The following is a 17,238-nucleotide window of genomic DNA, read 5'->3' as shown; positions in this document are numbered from 1 at the left end:
GATTTAGCTCAGCGGCAAAAGCGCCTGCCTGGCAAGCGCAAGGTCGTGAGTTCAGTTCCCGGTACCGGAGAAAAAAAAAAAAAAAAAAAAAAACAATAAAAAGCAATATATACACACCCATGTTTATTTATAGCACCACAATTTGTAATAACTAAGTCTTTGAAACAGCCCACATGTCCATTAATGGATGAATGGACAAAGAAAATGTGGTTTTTACATACAACGGAGTACTACACTGCCATAACAAATAAATTTGAGACATTTTTTGGTAAATGGATGCACCTTGAGAACATAATTTTAAGTGAAATAAATCAGACATACATGTTTAAATATCACATTGTTTTACCCCAAATGGATGACAGATATTGGGAAGCAGGAAGAAAATGTTCAAGTGGGGGGCTGGGGATTTAGCTCAGCAGCAAAGTGCCTGCCTGGCAAGCACAAGGTCATGAGTTCGGTTCCCGGTACCGGAGAAAAACCAAAAAAAAAAAAGAAAATGTTCAAGTGGGAAAGGGGAAGGGAAAGAGAAGAAAAAAAAGGAAAAGGAAAAGGAAAAAAAAAAAGAAGGCAAAAATGGAAACAAAGTTTTTATAAATTGGGAGGGAAAGGAGGACTGAAAGGAGGGGAGGGGCCAGGGATATACTCAGCAGCACAAGTGCCTGCCTGGCAAGCACCAAGTCCTCAGTTTGATTCCCAGTAGCTAAAAAAAAAAAAAAGGAGGGGAGGGGAATAAGGAAAAAAATAACAATCAGGATATATTATGTACAGATACAAATTCCCTATGATGAATGCGATCATTATATACATCAAGAGTATAATAAAATTAATTTAAAAAACAAAGTAATATCCAAACCTTTTTTAATGAGGCATTAAAAACAATTGTTCTCACAATTGAAACAGTTTAATACACAGGGGAAATTATGTTGAGAAAAAAACTTTTACAACTTAAACTAAAAGTAAAAATACTGCATCTTGTTAAATTATTTCTGTATTAGAAAATTTTTATGTTTTATAGAGATCAGTATTTTCTGTTCCTGTTCACCTTGTCCTAATACGGCTTAGTTCAGATCTACACTCTGTAAACAAATCAGTATAAAAATAAAAAATTACAGGCTGATCCTCCCCTTTTGTTCTTGTTGCTTTTGCTGTTTTCCACCGCTGCTATGAACTGCTGCCCTCTGCCATGTGCCACTCTGCCTTGGAGCCAGCCCAGTATAGACTGAAACCTCCATAAACTGTGAGCTAAATAAACCTTTCCTTACTTAAACAGAATAAATAAAATTAAAATTACAGTCCTAACAACAAAATAAAACACTATGGACTTAAAATGTAGCATTGATTTCATTGGTTAACTTACTGAATTACAAATTTGGGTGAATACCTTAAGTCACAAATATTGACTTGGTCAGCTTTTCATTTCTACGACAAAATACCTTGCATAAGCCCCTTAAAGGAGCAAAGTTTTCTCTTGATGCATGCTTTCAATTCCTGGTTGATTGGCTCCACTGCTTTTAGGGCTGTGGCAAGGCAGAAACATAATGACAGAAGCCTTGGGCAAGGAAAACTATCCACCTTATGGCAGCCAGGAACCAGAGACAGTAAGAACAACAGAAAAAAGGCCAGGGACAGATATAGTCCCCAAGGTCTGGGCCCTGAGATCCATTCCCCCCAACCAGGGCCCACCTCCTAATAGCACATTTAACTATGAGCTCATCAATGGATTAATACTTTGATGAAGTTAGTGCCCTCACAATCCAACCACCTCTCCAAGGAAACAATCAAACTGACAAGATAAACTATCACAAACATGCACTGATAAACAAAGTATTACCTAAAAGGTTTAGAACATATCATTTATTCCCAACTATTTGTGTGTATGCAAAACTGTATTTCTAGAAAAAAAGAAACTTAGATATGTTTGCCCATACATCTTAACTTGCACCTCTTTGTGGTAGAGTTCTCTATACTGTACTGTCTGCCTTTGATCTTAGTCAGATTTTACTATTATCTCGTATTTTTTAATAGGCTTTTAAAAATAAAATTAAGTTTAAAAATGGGCTCTTTATCAGGTGTGGTAGCACACACCTGTAACCCAAGCACTCAGCAGACTGATGCAGGAGGACTGTGGTGAGTTCAAGGCCAGCCTACAATACACAGAGAGACCCTGTCTCAAAAAACCTAAAAAAAACAAACAAACAAAAAACTAAAACTTTTTTAAAAGTAAAACTAAAGCACCTGCCTGGCAAGTGTGAGTTCCTGAGTTTGATTCCCGGTACCAAAAAAAAAAACAAACCCAAACCTAAAAAAAAGGGCTTTTTTCCTACATTATTATACAATGTTTTAAGAAATTATGATAATTAAAATGTAAGTCAAACCATACTGGATTTCACCAACAATTTTTTTACCAATATTTTCTAATAAAAGCTATAGCAATTTACACCTGTAAAAATATACTTTTGCTCCTAGTTTTTGAAAAACGGAGTTTGTTTAATAATGCATTAACTGTTGATAATTAATGTTAATAATGGTTAATTAATATGTATTTAATAATTATATTTTAATTAATTTAAAATAACATTTTGTTTTTATGGTTGTTAAGTTATCTTACATTATCATCAAAGAACTGTCAAAATGAATGACTATTCCTAGATTCTTTTTTGGGTGGGGACCAGCAATCGAACTCAGAACCTTGCACTTGCCAGGCAGGCATTTATGCTACTGAGCTATATCCCTGGCCCTATTCCTAAATTCTTGTAGAAACGAATGCAGGTGCCTTTAAATATAAAATGCTTACCAAGCACAGTAGCACATGCATGTAATTCCAGTACTACTCTGGGTGTCTGATGCAGGAAGACTGCAAGTTTGAGCTTAGCCTGGGCAACTTAATGACTTAGTGAGACCCTGTTTCTTTCTTTCTTTCTTTCTTTCTTTTTGGCCTTTTTGAGACAGGGTCTTCCTATGCAGTTCAGGCTGTTCTTGAGCTCACTTTGCAGCCCAGGCTCGCCTCAAACTCACAATGATATTCCTGCTTCAGCCTCCCAAGTGCTGGAATTACAAGCATGTGCCACCATACCCAGATAGAAACCCTGTTTCAAAATAAAAAATAAGAAAGGATGGGGATGTAACTCAGTGCAAAGGCCCTGGGTTCAATCAGCAGTGCCACTGATAGATAAAAATAAAATTTTAAAAGTGAAAAATAAAAAGGGGCTCAGCCAGGTGTGGTGCCATACACCTGTAATCCAAGCATTCAGGAGGCTGAGGCAGAAGGATTGCAGTGAGTTCAAGGCTAACCTGGACTACACAGTGAGTTCAAGGGTGGCTAGAGACACAGTACAGTGGCACAGTGCCTGCCTGGCAAACATGAGGTCCTGAGTTTGATTCCCATACCCGCCCCCCCAAAAAACCAAGCTTGAACTGCACAGTGAAACCCTGTCTCAAAAAGGCAAAAAAAAAAAAAAAAGTAGAGGAAGAATATGGGGTATTTATTTTGCCAGGCATAATGTGTTTGTTTTGAGACAGGGTCTCACTATGTAGTTCAGGCTGGCTGAGAACTCACTATGGCCTTGAAGTTGTGCTGATCCTCCTGCCTCAGCCTCTCCAGTGCTGGCATTACAGGTATGCACCAGTACACCCAGCTGAAATGAAATTTTTTTGGAGAAGAGAAATCAAGGTTCAGTGCTTTCCCAGTATACACTGTTATCAAAACTGGTTCAACCCAAAATATGTCAGACCTAGTTTGTAATTCTTTACATTTTTAGAATGTGGTAAATGGATCTTAAATGAGATTCTAACATTAGCCGAATTATATGTACCTTTATTAATTATCAAGAAAATGCCAAGACTTCCCTCCCACCTCCATACTGGTTAATGAACCAAGGTCCCTAACATTGAGTTATATTCTAGCTCTTTTTTATTTTTGTTTTGAGACACCGTCTGCCTAAATTGCTGGACTCAAAACTTTTGATCTTCCTGCTTCAGCTTCCCACAGTGCTGACCTTACCACACCCAGCTTTAATGACTTTCTTTTGTAGTTTAATTTAGAAGAATAAAAAATAGCTTTAGAATATATTTCATTTTAAAATAAATCATTAAGACACATCAGTCCATTTCTAGTTTTTTCTTTTCTTTTTCTTTTTTTGTTTTTTTTCTGGTACCGGGAATCGAACTCATGACCTTGTGCTTGCCAGGCAGGCACCGTGCCACTGAGCTAAATCCCCAGCCCTCACTTCTAGTTTTAATCATCTTTAGTCCTGCCTACATCCATACAATGCAGTTATTTACCAGACATTCAAAATCATAATTAAAAGACTATGTATTCCAGCTGGATGTGGTGGCGCACACCTGTAATCCCAGTACTTGAAAGGCAGAGGCAGGATTGATGGGCATTCAAGGTCAGCTTGAACTACATAGTGAAACCCTGTCTCAAAAAAAAAAAAAGACTATGTACTGAGGTTCTTCACATTCCTCTTTTTCTACTGCCCTGTTAGCAAAAACTGGAATTATTTCAAGAGAAGTGTGATGCCTTTCTATAACTTATCACTGTTTAATTAGCCAACTGGCCTACAGATTCTGGGGCTTGAGTCTTAAAAGAATTGTTTGGATACACTAGATTAAAACTTTTACCTAAAGTGAATGTTGCACAATTACTGGAAAGCTAATCACAGTTAATGTAGTCAATGTTGCCCAGTGTACTGCCTACTGACCTAGCTCAAAAGCTACTCCACCTTAATCTGTTTATCTTTGAGGACAGGAAGCCTAAATTCTAGAAGCTCCTCTTCGGGTGGCCTAGCCAAACCAGCTGGATCTAAAAGGACTCCAGAGTCACCATTTACAACTTCTAACTTCATCAGAATCTAATTTTCATAAATGGCACACCTACCAACCACTAAGGCAGGAAAACCAGACCATAAAAAGAGTGAAAAGTGATAGTACCTGAATTCCAGGGAAATAGCTACCTATTCCAGGAAAATATACTAATATCCCTCTTTTTTTCCCCCTCCCCTCCATGATTTCCCCACCGTCAACGGGCTGAGCTGATTTCCAACCTAGACTGCTACTTCTGCATTCTTTGGCTATTGAATAAACTTATGCTGTTGGCATCCAAGTTCAGTTTTGCTTTCTAGTTTCAATACACCAAACTGGGAAAAGATCTCTTTCGAGGTCTCTCCCTTATGAAGGAAAAGGAATAACAAATTTTGAGTAACATTACCACTCTACTAAACTTCCCATGGGAGAAAGGGAAGTTATTTTAAGGCATAATTACAGAAAACCATATGAGAACCTTCTACTGCTTTTTTTAAAAAAATTACATAAAAAAAAATTTTCAGCTAAGGTCTCCAATCACTGAGGGTCTGAAGCCTCTGAGTGACCTTGAACAAAAAAAAACAATGAATCTTGAGTCATTTGTAAACTGTAACATGAGTGGCTGAACCAGCTAGCTTTACATTCACTCCAATTCAAAAAAAAAATTATGGCCAGGTGGAGTGGCGCATGCCTGTAATCCCTGCACTCCAGAGGCTGAGGCAGGAAGATCACTAGGAGTTTGAGACCAGTCCGGGCTACAAACTGAGTTCAAAGCCAGCCTGAACTGCACAGCGAGACCCTGTCTCAAAAAGACAAAAAAAAAAAAGAAGAAATTATAATTCTATGCAAATCTTAAAACAGAGTGATGCTAATGTTTTACAGGTTCTAAAAATTTTACAAATTATAGAAAATTGCCAGGAACTTCTTAGACTCCATAAATAAAAGCATGTTCTTTAGGCACTCAATAAATTTGATAAATGGGTTAATAAAAATTAGTTTGAATTATTAACTGTTCATACTTCAAAACTAATACAAAAAATCCAAAAGATGTTTAACTACATCATGTTTTATACTATCTACAACAACTAAAACATGTCTTTCTTTAATGTGTTCTTTAACCTAGCCCTCCACTTTCCCATCCAGGGTGAGTTAAGTATGCTGCCTCTTATAAACTTTCTTCTTTCCTTTCTTCTATCACTTAACACTTAAAACTATTTATGTGTTTACTTTCTATTCAGACTATAGAGAAGTCTTTTTTAAATCTGCTTTTTAAAAACACACTGACACCATTCAAAAGAAGTCTATAGTCTCCTCCCAACTCTAGATTTCCTCCCTTAGAACCAACTCCTTAACTCTTTTGACTGTTGCTTCCAGGATTTACCTCCATATTTCAAAATAACATGTTTAAGATAGTACTTCTTACTTCCTTCTGGTGTTGGATACTACCTATTGACTTTCTCCTACTGAAGATGAATTTGGCTATCTCAAACAGTCCTCCTGGAAACAAGACAAAACTGTATACAAGCTTTCCTACCAATTAAGGTTTGGATATAGTTTAAGTGTGTCTCCCAAAATGCTGGAAGCTTGGTTCCCAGTGTGGCAAGGTCGAAAGGTAGTGGAATGTTTTAAAGATAGGCCCTAGTGGGAGATAATTAGGTCACTGAGGGTACCACACTCAGAATGAATGTAGCTCTTGTGAAGAAAACCAGATTAGTTCCCATGACAGAAAACTGCTATATAGAGAGCAAGCCCACCCGCTGAGTATTTCTGGTTCCCTGTCATACATGTGATCTCTTACTCTCACGTGTTCTCACCATGAGGCCATCTGCCACACGGTCACATAGCCAGAAGGCACTCACCTAAGCCAAGCAGATGTTAGCACCACACTCTTAAATCTCTAGAACTCTAAGCTCAATAAACCTTTTTTTCTTTATAAAGTACTCACCCTACATTATTTTGTTATATGAACAGGAAACAGACTAAGCACTACGTTACTTCCACCCTCCTAGGATGATCTTTTTTTTTTGGTACCAAAAATTGAACTCAAGACCTCACACTTGCCAGGCAGGCACTATGTCACTAAACCATTTCCTGGACCTCCTAAGATGATCTTAATAATTATTATCCAGAACTGACTCAAATATTATACTACCTGCATAACTGGATAAAATTCTCAACCATCCAGCTTCAATCATTCAACTAACAATTATGTTCTAATTCAGACCAATGAGTTTCAAACTTCTGTGCATAAGAACTAATTCCTAAATGTACATTCTCATTTGGTAGGTTAGGGTGGGGTTTCACATTCTGCACTTCTAACAAGCTCAACACACTCATAGCCTTTGGTCATATTTTTGCCACTAAATGACCACATGGAAAAAGCCACTCTTCGAGGTCCCTTATTCAGGAAGTATTACATGAGAAAGGAATAAAATTTTGTTGAGCCACATTATTACATCTAGCCTTCTGACTAAAAAATTTTTTTTTCAAACTTTTTGGTATACTCTTTGTTTTTACCTAATATTCCTGCCTCATTTTTAAGCTTTTTTACATATCAATAATTCTTCAACAGAACTATAAATATTCTCTCAGTATGTTCAAAGCATTAAGTCATCTGTCTCTATCACTGTTGTTCTCTCCTTCTATGTATCTTTTATTAAGTGTTTTCTGGAATTAATAAACTTCTACCACAGCTGTCACATAAGAATTTCTTTTACTGTCATCCTACCAATTCCTTTCTGCTCTCTCATGTTAATCAGTCTGTTCACTTTCATAGTTTACTTCTCATTTTTGATAGAACACCTCTTCCAATAGCTTTCCAAGAAAGGAAACATGGAAGATATTGAAGAAAATAATCCCATTCCACTTTTGGTATTTCTATGTAACGGGACATGCATTATCATAAAATTCCTGATCTCTTTTTACTCTCCTCATTCATTCCTTTCATAAGGAGATGGAGTAATACGTACATTAGTAAGCATGAGAATATGATCTGGGCAAATTCTAATCACGCCTCCTTTTTCCACTGTGGTTTCTATTACCCAAAGAGAAGAAAATTCCATTTTCCTCCTTCAAACCCTAACCTTCATAGAAGTAAATCTCACACATGGCCTGTGGTTGTCCAGTTCTGCCTATGCCTACAAGGTAAATCTGCCTAATTCTGACATTCATTAGTAAACCACATGTAAGCTCCATTTTTCAAACTGTGATTTATTAATAAAAAAATTATGAGCCTGCACCCAGGAAGCCATGCAGTGGGGAGCACCGGCCTTTGGGCTGGCCCCTAGCCACGCAGGCGCCCAGGAGGTAGGCAGCCGATGCCCAGGAAGCTGCACGGTGGCGCTGGCGCACACTGGTCCTCAAACAAGCCACCACCTCATGGTCAAGAACTATCATGGCACAGAGAAGCAATGACACAATAGGCCCGCCTCACGCCAGCTGCGGAGGCCCGCCTGGGGATGTGCATGAGTCATCCTGACATGAAGAAACCCCTGGGAATACATGCCACACAACGGGTCGCTCTTGCCCCTGAGAATCAGAAAGGTCAGTGGAGGAGCAGCTGCTGAACAAGGACTCGGAGAACATAAGAATACAGACTACGCCCGAAGACTCAGAGGTCTAGCTGACCAGGGTCACGAGAGCTGTTCGGAAGCTAGAAACTAGGAGGACCTTGTGCAATACCTGGGGAGAACCCCTGGAAGCCATTCCTCCCCTGACAGTACAGGCTGTGGTGGAGGAGCACGTGGAACTCCAGAGAGGTCTGCACCAAGATGCCTGTTGTCTGTGCTGACAGTGGGGGAGAGGACACTAAGTGGTTGCAGAGTCCCAGTGTGCTGGGAGGCTGGAGAGAAAAAGCTACAAAAAAATGGCTTTCGCCCCAGATGGCTCACATGAGATGTTAGTAAGAATTGCCTCCTCAGTATTCTATAGCCATGACAAGGAGGCAGCCAAGGAGAGAAATCAAAGAGACCAAGAAAAAGCAGCTGCTTTTGCTGCAGCACTAAGAGAAATAGATTCTAAGTCTGATTCTCAGGGCCCCAAGAAGAACTCATTGACTACATTCATCTGTTACTACTGTTAAAAGCCAGGCCACTTCAAGAGGAACTGCCCTAAGAAGCCCCCTGGGCCATGCACTGTTGCAAAGGTGACCACTGGAGATCAGTCTGCCCTCTGAAGCGGAGGCCCCAGAGCTCAGACCCATCCTACCAGTTAGTCCAACAGGAATGAAGGGGCCTGGGGCATACTCTGCCTTTCTCCCTCTGGCCAGACTGTTATATCCAAGGAGGAGCCCCGGGTAATCATGACTACAGAGGAAAAAGAAAACAGCCTGTTGCTAGACATAGGTACAAGTCTCTCAGTCCTTCTTTCCAATCCTGCTCTTCCTTCCAGCCGTCACACCTCAGTGAAAGGAGTCACTGGTGAGGAGGTAATATGCTATTTTTCACAACCCTTAGGCTGTAACTACTTGTTGGATCTTTCTTGCATATCTCTGTCTTCCTGAGAAACCACTTTAAAGATACCACCATGTATTATAGCAGCCATCAATATTTTCCTACTAATCTGTCCTTAACTCTGTAATGTTTGTATTGATACTATGCTATTTCATAAATGGATGTATGTTTATTACTATATGTTTCCTACAACAACCATTGAGAATAGTTAATGATTATTCAATTGGTCACTCATGTATAGGTCTATTTATCTTCTTTAGAAACCACTTTGAAGATACCAACAACCATTGATAATCTCCTACCACTTTTGTCTGTAACTCACTATTATTTGTCTATTTTTCCTGAGAAACTATCTTGCAGATAACAACATGTAAAAACAACAACCACTGATAATTTCCTACCACTCTGTCTGTAATTCGGTAAGCCCCCCTATTACTATGTTTTCCTTCTTTTACTCTTTAAAATAATAATAAAATAAAATAAATTTAAAAAAAAAACAAAAAAAAAGGATGTTCTGGCCTCTGTATATTTCCTTTGCCTCACTCAACTTGTTTATAATTCAAGAAGAGAAACAAGAAGATGTCAGAGCAAGGCAGATCCATCTATCGTATACCATAAATACTCCCAAAATGTAAGTTGCTGGAAGAAACTGGATATAAGATCACACAAATTTTGAAGTTGTCATTGTCCATAACTCAAGTAGAGACAGAAGAATTGTGGGCAGATGGAACAACTGGATTAAGCATCAGTTCTTTAAAAAGGGCTATCTTGAAGACAAAAAACCTCATTAAAGTGACCCTGATGAGTATCAAAGAAATCACATGTGAAATTCCTAATATATTTAATTAAAAAAATAAAGAGAAACAATCCCATCTAGGGGATTTCTTTTGTTTGTTTTGTTTTTTTTCCCAGTACCTGGAATTGAACTCACAACCTCGCGCTTGCCAGGCAGGCACTGTGCCACGGAGCTAAATCCCCAACTCCTCCATCTAGTGGATTTCTATAAACTCTAATACTGAGGTGGGTAAATTTCCTAAGATTTTAGATATCTAAATGCCTTTCTTCTACCTCATATTTTTTATTTAGGTATAAAATTCTCAAAATCATTTGCTCAGAATTTTGTATGTATTCCTTTTCAATAATTTCTAATTTCTTTTTTTTCTTCTCCCCCGGTACTGGGAATCGAACTCACAACCTTGCACTTGCCAGGCAGGCACTGTGCCGCTGAGCTAAATCCCTAGCCCCAATAATTTCTAATTTCTATGGTTATTACTGAGAAAGTTACACCGTTCTTACTTTCTACCTTTTTTAATTAACCATTTTTTTTCCTGTAGGTTGATCTTTAGAATAATCTCTTTGTCACAGTATTCTGGATATTGTATTCAGATACTGATATCAGTATTCTGGTAAGCTTTGTATAGATACTTCTTCATTTTGCTGAGTATTCAGCTAGTTCTTGGTAGCCCAGGCTGGTCTCGAACTTGCAACGATCCTCCAGCCTCCCGAGTGCTGGGATTATAGGCATGCGTCACCACGCCCGACTTCAGCTGGTTCTTTTAATTTCTAACTGGTATGTTCTACTTCTGGAAAACTTATTCTGTACTTGTTTCTACGGTACCCTCCTTTTCACCTCAGTTCTCTTTATACATCTATTAATTGGAGTTTGGTCCTCCCAAGTTAATCTTCCAATTTTCTTACCATTTCTCTCCATTTTCCCAATTCTTTTTTTTCCCTCCTTTTTGGTGGTTTCCTAAACTTTATTTTCCAATTCTTCTATCATACTTTTATTTATGACAATTCTCTCATTCTTTATCCTTCTTATAACACTGATCTTGATTCACGGTTATAATTTCTCACAAAAATACTAACCGTTTTTCTGAATTTTTTTTTTTTTTTTTGAGACAGAGTCTTGCTATGCCGTTCAGGCTGACCTTGAGTTCACTTTGTAGTCCAAACTAGCCTTGAACTCACAATGATCCCCCTGCCTCCGCCTCCCAAGTGCTGGGATGATAGGGGTGCACCACCACACCTGGCTTTTTTCTGAAACTTTTGGCTACACTTTGTTTCCTGTGTACCCTCCTTATGTATTTTCTTCCTCCAAAGCATACCAAACTATGCATAATAGAAGTCACAGAAAGAAAAGAGAGACGGGTGAAGAAAAATATTTGAAAGAACAATGGCCAAAACATCTCAAATCAACTATTCAAATACAAACTCAATGTACTCCAGAATATATCCAAAAGAAATCCACACTGAGTTTAATTCCTAGCACCACACATAAAACGGGAAGAAAAAAGAGATTAACACTGATATATGTTACACTCAAACTGTCAACACCCAAACACAGAATATATAAGGAACCAAGACATTTTCACATATCAAACACAAAGATTACAAGCTGGTTTCTCATAAAAAACCATGGAAAGCTCGGCATGATAGCACACATATGTAATCCCAGCACTCAGGAAACTGAGGCAAGAGGATCGTTTTGAGTTCAAGGCTAGTCTGGGTTACAAAGCGAGCTCAAGGCCAGCCTGAACTGCATAGCAAGACCCTGTCTCAAAAAGACACACAAAAAAAAAGAAAAAAAAAAAAAAAAAAAGAAACCATGGTGGCCAGAAACTCAACAAGATGAAAATTCTGAAAGGAAAAATAAAATGTCACGAAAGGATTCCCTCGCCAATTAATCTATCCTTCCAAGAATGAAAGACAGGGAAGAGAAAGGAAGAGAGCAAAGGGAAATAAAAATAAGTAAGATGTTTTATGTAAATGTATCAACTCCCCACAGTGAGTAATCATTATATATTGCAAACATGTACTAATTTTTAAAAAAAGAATGAAAAGAGAAGCTAGGCGTGGTGGTGTAAAAAATTCCAGCACTCAGGAGGCTGAAAAAGGATTATAAATTTAAGGCCAACCTGGATTACATAAAGAAGTTCATGAAGATACCACCACGTATTACAGCAGCCATTGATATTTTCCCACTAATCTATCCATAACTGTGTAAAGTTTGTAATGTTCCTATCCTATTTCATAAATGGATGTATGTTTATTATTATGTGTTTCCTACAACAACCATTGAGAATAGTTAATGATTTTTCAATAGGTCACTCATGTATAGCTCTATTTATTTTCTTTAGAAGCCACTTTGAAGATACCAAAGTATAGCACAACAACTCTTGATAATCTCCTACCTCTTTTGTCTCTAACTCACTATTATTTGTCTATTTGTTTTCCTGAGAAACTATTTTGTAGATAATAATATGTAAAATGATAACCATTGATAATTTCCTACCATTTTGTCTGTAATTTGCTAAGTCCCCCCTATTATTATGTTATCCTTCTTTTATTCTTTAAAATAAAAATAAAAAAAAAAAGAAGTTCAAAGCCAGCCTGGACTGTACAGCAAAACCCTATCTCAAAATTAATTAATTAATTAACCTTTTAAAGAAAAAATGAGAATTATACTTACAGATAAAGACAACAAAGTTCATTACCAGTATACCTACAGTATACAAAACACCAAAATGAAGTTTCGTGTTTGTTAGAAATGAGGTCTTGCTATGTTGCCCAGGTCAGCCTCAATTACTGGACACAAGTGGTCCTCCTACGAGGTCAGCTTCCCAAAAAGCTGAAACTATAGGCACATGCCACTGTCCCTGGCTCCCAAAATGAATTCTCAAGATTGAAATGAAAAGGTAATAGAAAGTAACTATAAATAGACAGGTAGATAGATGGAGTAAAACACTTAAGTAAAAATGAAGTCAGTATTATATTTTTATTTATTTGTTTTTATCTTTTTGAGACAGGGTCTTGCTATGCAGTTCAGGAAGACCTTGAACTCACTTAGTAGCCCAGGCTGGTCTCAAACTCGCACCAATTCTTCTTCCTCAGCCTCCTGAGTGCTGGGATTACAGGTCTGCGCCAACATGCCCAGCTTTGAAATACTTCTGTTCTATGTCTTTTTTTGTCGCTGTTTTGTTTTTTGGTACCGGAAATCAAACTAAGGACCTCGCATCTGCCAGGCAGGCACTTGTGCCACTAAGCTATATCCTTGGCCCTATATTTTTTGGTTTGTAACTCCTGGGTTTCCTGATTTTATATAATTTAAAAGACAAATACAAAAAAGTTATTTGCTACATTAATGGGCACAAAATATATTAAGTACATTTTTTTTTGTCCTTTTGAGACAGGGTCTTGCTATGCAGTTCAGGCTGGCCTTGAGCTCACTTTGTAGCCCAGGATGATCTCAACTCAAGACAATCCTCCTGCTTCAGCCTCCCGAGTGCTGGGATTACATATGTGCGCCACAACGCCTGGCAAAATATGTTAAAGTATACAAGTATGTGCCAAATAGTATTTCAGTCAATGACAAACCACATGTATACCAATAGTCTCATAAAATTACAGGACTTATTAACAGAGCCAAGGACAAAAATCAGATGGGGGATTTAGCTCAGTGGCACAGCGCCTGCCTGGCAAGCGCAAGGTCTTGAGTTCGATTCCCAGTACCAGAAAAAAAAACAAAACAAAAAACAAAACAAGGACAAAAATCACATGATCATCTGAATAGATGCAGAAAAAGCTTTTCAGCCAGGCATGGTGGTACACACCTGTATTCCAGCACTTAGGAGGCTGAGGCAGTAGGGCTGCTGAGAGTTCAAAGCCAGCCTGAACTACATAGTGAGACTCTCAAAAAGACAAAAAAAAAAAAAAAAGAAGCTTTTCACAAAGTTCAGCACCCACTCATGATAAAAACCCTATAGAAAATTGGAAAAGATGCTCATCTATGACAAACCAAAAGCCAACATCATACTAAATGGACAAAAACTGAAAGTTTTCATTCTAAAATCAAGAACAAGACAAGGATGCATATTGTCTCCAGTCTTATTCAACACAGTCCTGGAAACTTTAGCCAGAGCAATTAGACAAGAGAAAGAAATAAAAGGAATAGTGATAGGAAAGGAAGAAGTTAAATTACCATTATTTGCAGATGACATGATAGACATGATAGACGTAGAAGACCCCAAAAACTCCACCAAAAAACTTCTAGATTTTATAAACAAATTCAGTAGTGCAGCTGGATACAAAGTCAACATCAAAAATCAATAGTGTTTCTATACACAAAAAACAAACTCACTGAGAAAGAAATTAGGGAAACAACACCTTTTACAATAGCATCCAAAAAGATGAAATACCTAGGAGTCAATCTAACAAAGGATGTAAAAGACCTCTACCTTGTCCTACTTGTCAGATGCATGGTGGCACAGGCAGGAGGATCGCTCTGAGTTCCAGACCAGACTGAGCTATAAAGTGAGCTCAAGGCCAGCCTGAACTGCATAGTGAGACATTGTTGCATTTAAAAAAAAAAAAAAAAAGGAAACTACACTACTCTGAAAAAGGAGATTGAAGAGGATATCACAAAATGGAAAGATATCCTTGCTCTTGGGTAGGAAGAACGAATATAGTGAAAATGGCCATACTTCCAAAACTGTTACACAGATTTAATGCAATTCCAATCAAAATTCCAATAGCACATCTTACAGAACTAGAGAAAAGAATCCTAAAATTTACTTGGAACCAGAAGAGACCTAGAGTAGCAAGGCAATTCTGAGCAACAAAGGCAAAGCAGGAGGCCATCACAATCCCTCACTTGAAATTATATCATGAAGCTACAGTTATAAAAACAGCACGGTACTGGCAAAAAAAAACGGACCCAATGATCAATGGAACAGACTAGAAGATGCAGAAACAATTCCAGGCATACTCAGCCCCCTCATCTTTGAAAAAGGTGCAAAACACATTCACTAGAAGAAAGACAGCCTCTTTAATAAATGGTGCTGGAAAAACTGGCTCTGCACATGCTGAAGATTAAAATTTGACCCTTATTTTTCACCATGCAGTACACTAAATTCAAAATGGATCAAAGCTCTAAATACTAAAACAGAAACATTAAATCTGCTGGAAGACAGAATAGGTAAAACTCTTGAAGACAGTGGTGTAGACAAAGACTTTATGAATAAAATCCTAATCACACAGGAACTATCACAAAGAATCAACAACTGGGATCTCACGTTATTAAAAAGTTTTTGAGGGGCTGGGGATTTAGCTCAGCAGCAAAGTGCCTGCCTGGCAAGCGTAAGGTCGTGAGTTCGATTCCTGATACCGGAAGAAAAGACAAAAAAAAAATTTTTTTTTTAATTTAAAAAAATAAAAAGTTTTTGTACAGCAAGAGAAACCACCAACACAGTGAAGAGACAACCCACAATGTGGGAGAAAATGTCTTCCAGCTGCTCCTGAGACAAAGGATTACTATCAAGAACACATAAAGAACTCAAAAAAATCAGACCTCCCAAATTTAAAGATCCAATCCAAAAATGGGCATTGAGATGAATACACACTTCTCAGATGAAGAAATACAAACAGCAAATAAATATATGAAAAAATATTCAACAGCACTGGTCATTCAAGAAATGCAAATTGGGCCAGGGATATAACTCAGTGGCACAAGTGCCCGCCTGCCAAGCACAACATCCTGAGTTGAATTCCCGGCACAAAAAAAAAAAAAAAAAAAAAAAAAAAATGCAATTTAAAACAATGAAGATTCCATCTCACCCTGAAAAGAATGGTCAGTATCAAGAAATCAACCAAATGCTGGAGGGGCTTGTAGGGAAAAAGGAACCCTTCTCCACTGTTGGTGGGAGTGTAGACTGGTGCAACCAATGTGGAATTCAGTGTGGAGACTCCTCAAAAAACTAGGATTGGAGGCCACCCCAATTTGACCAAGCTATTCCCCTTCTGAGTATCTTCGCAGAATTAAAAACATCATACCAGAGTGATATATGTGCACCCATGTTTATAGCAGCATAATTTGTAATAGCTGGATCTTGGAAACAACCTAAATGCCCATCAACCAAGGAACAGATTTTTTAAAAGTGGTCTTTTTATATAATGGAGTATTATTCAACTATAAAGAAGGATAAACTGGTGACTTTTACAGGTAAATGGATGCAACTAGAGACCATACTCATAAGTGAAATAAACCAGATGCACATGCATAAACATCATATTGTCTCCCTAGGGGGAGAAGCTGAAACAATAAATAACATCCAAAATGTACAACGGATATTGCATAATGCAAAACAACTTCAAAAGGAAAGAGAAACTGGGTTGGGGGAATGGAGAAAAGAAGAAAGGGAAAAGAAAAAAGAAAAAAGTACATATATATAAATAAAAGATAGTTAAGATAATTATACTAATTTCTCTCAGTTCAATGAAAAGAAAGGTTTGTGCTAATATTGTCTGAACAATTAAATGCTGGTATCTTATACTCTGAGTAATTAATTTAAAGATAACAATATTCAAGGTATTAATCATTGCTATCTTCCTATCATCTTGTTTCGAAATTTGTTTTTCCTTTAAAATAAAATTTAAAAAATAAAAATAAAGATTTCCAAGGCCAAACCAAAAAAAAAAAAAAAAATTACTTAGTGACATTATACATATCTTAGTTTAAGTATACTCTGATGTTTGCACAATGAAAAAACTGCCTAATAACACCACGTGTGGGAATATTAGAGACAGGTAAGTAAAGTAGAAACATTAGGCGGGGCATGATGGAGCCCAGCATCAGGAGGTTGAGGCAGGAGAATCACAAATATCTTAGTTTAAGTATACTCTGATGTTTGCACATGGAAAAAACTACCTAATAACACCAGGTGTGGGAGTATTAGAGACAGGTAAGTTAAGTAGAAACATTAGGCCAGGCATGATGGTGCCCAGCACTCAGGAGGTGAGGCAGGAGGATATGTTGCAAGTTCAAAACCAGCCTGGGCTACAAAGTGAGCACAAGGCCAGCCTGAACTACATGGAAGGAAGGAAGGAAGGAAGGAAGGAAGGAAGGAAGGAAGGGAGGAAGGGAGGAAGGGAGGAAGGGAGGAAGGGAGGAAGGGAGGAAGGGAGGAAGGGAGGAAGGGAGGAAGGG

General features: G+C 38.0%; 1 protein-coding gene across 6 annotated transcripts in view; it reads right to left on the bottom strand.

Moving 5' to 3' along the window:
* The window catches only part of Zcchc11 (zinc finger, CCHC domain containing 11), a gene marked incomplete at its 5' end in the record, with an annotated part of 124,257 nt that overhangs the window by 88,529 nt on the left and 18,490 nt on the right, over positions 1 to 17,238 (bottom strand).

This window comes from Chinchilla lanigera, unplaced genomic scaffold, assembly GCF_000276665.1.
Source record: "Chinchilla lanigera isolate Chin_1 unplaced genomic scaffold, ChiLan1.0 scaffold00063, whole genome shotgun sequence".
NCBI classification, from domain to species: Eukaryota; Metazoa; Chordata; class Mammalia; order Rodentia; family Chinchillidae; genus Chinchilla; species Chinchilla lanigera.
This window is presented reverse-complemented; position numbering and strand designations above follow the sequence as displayed.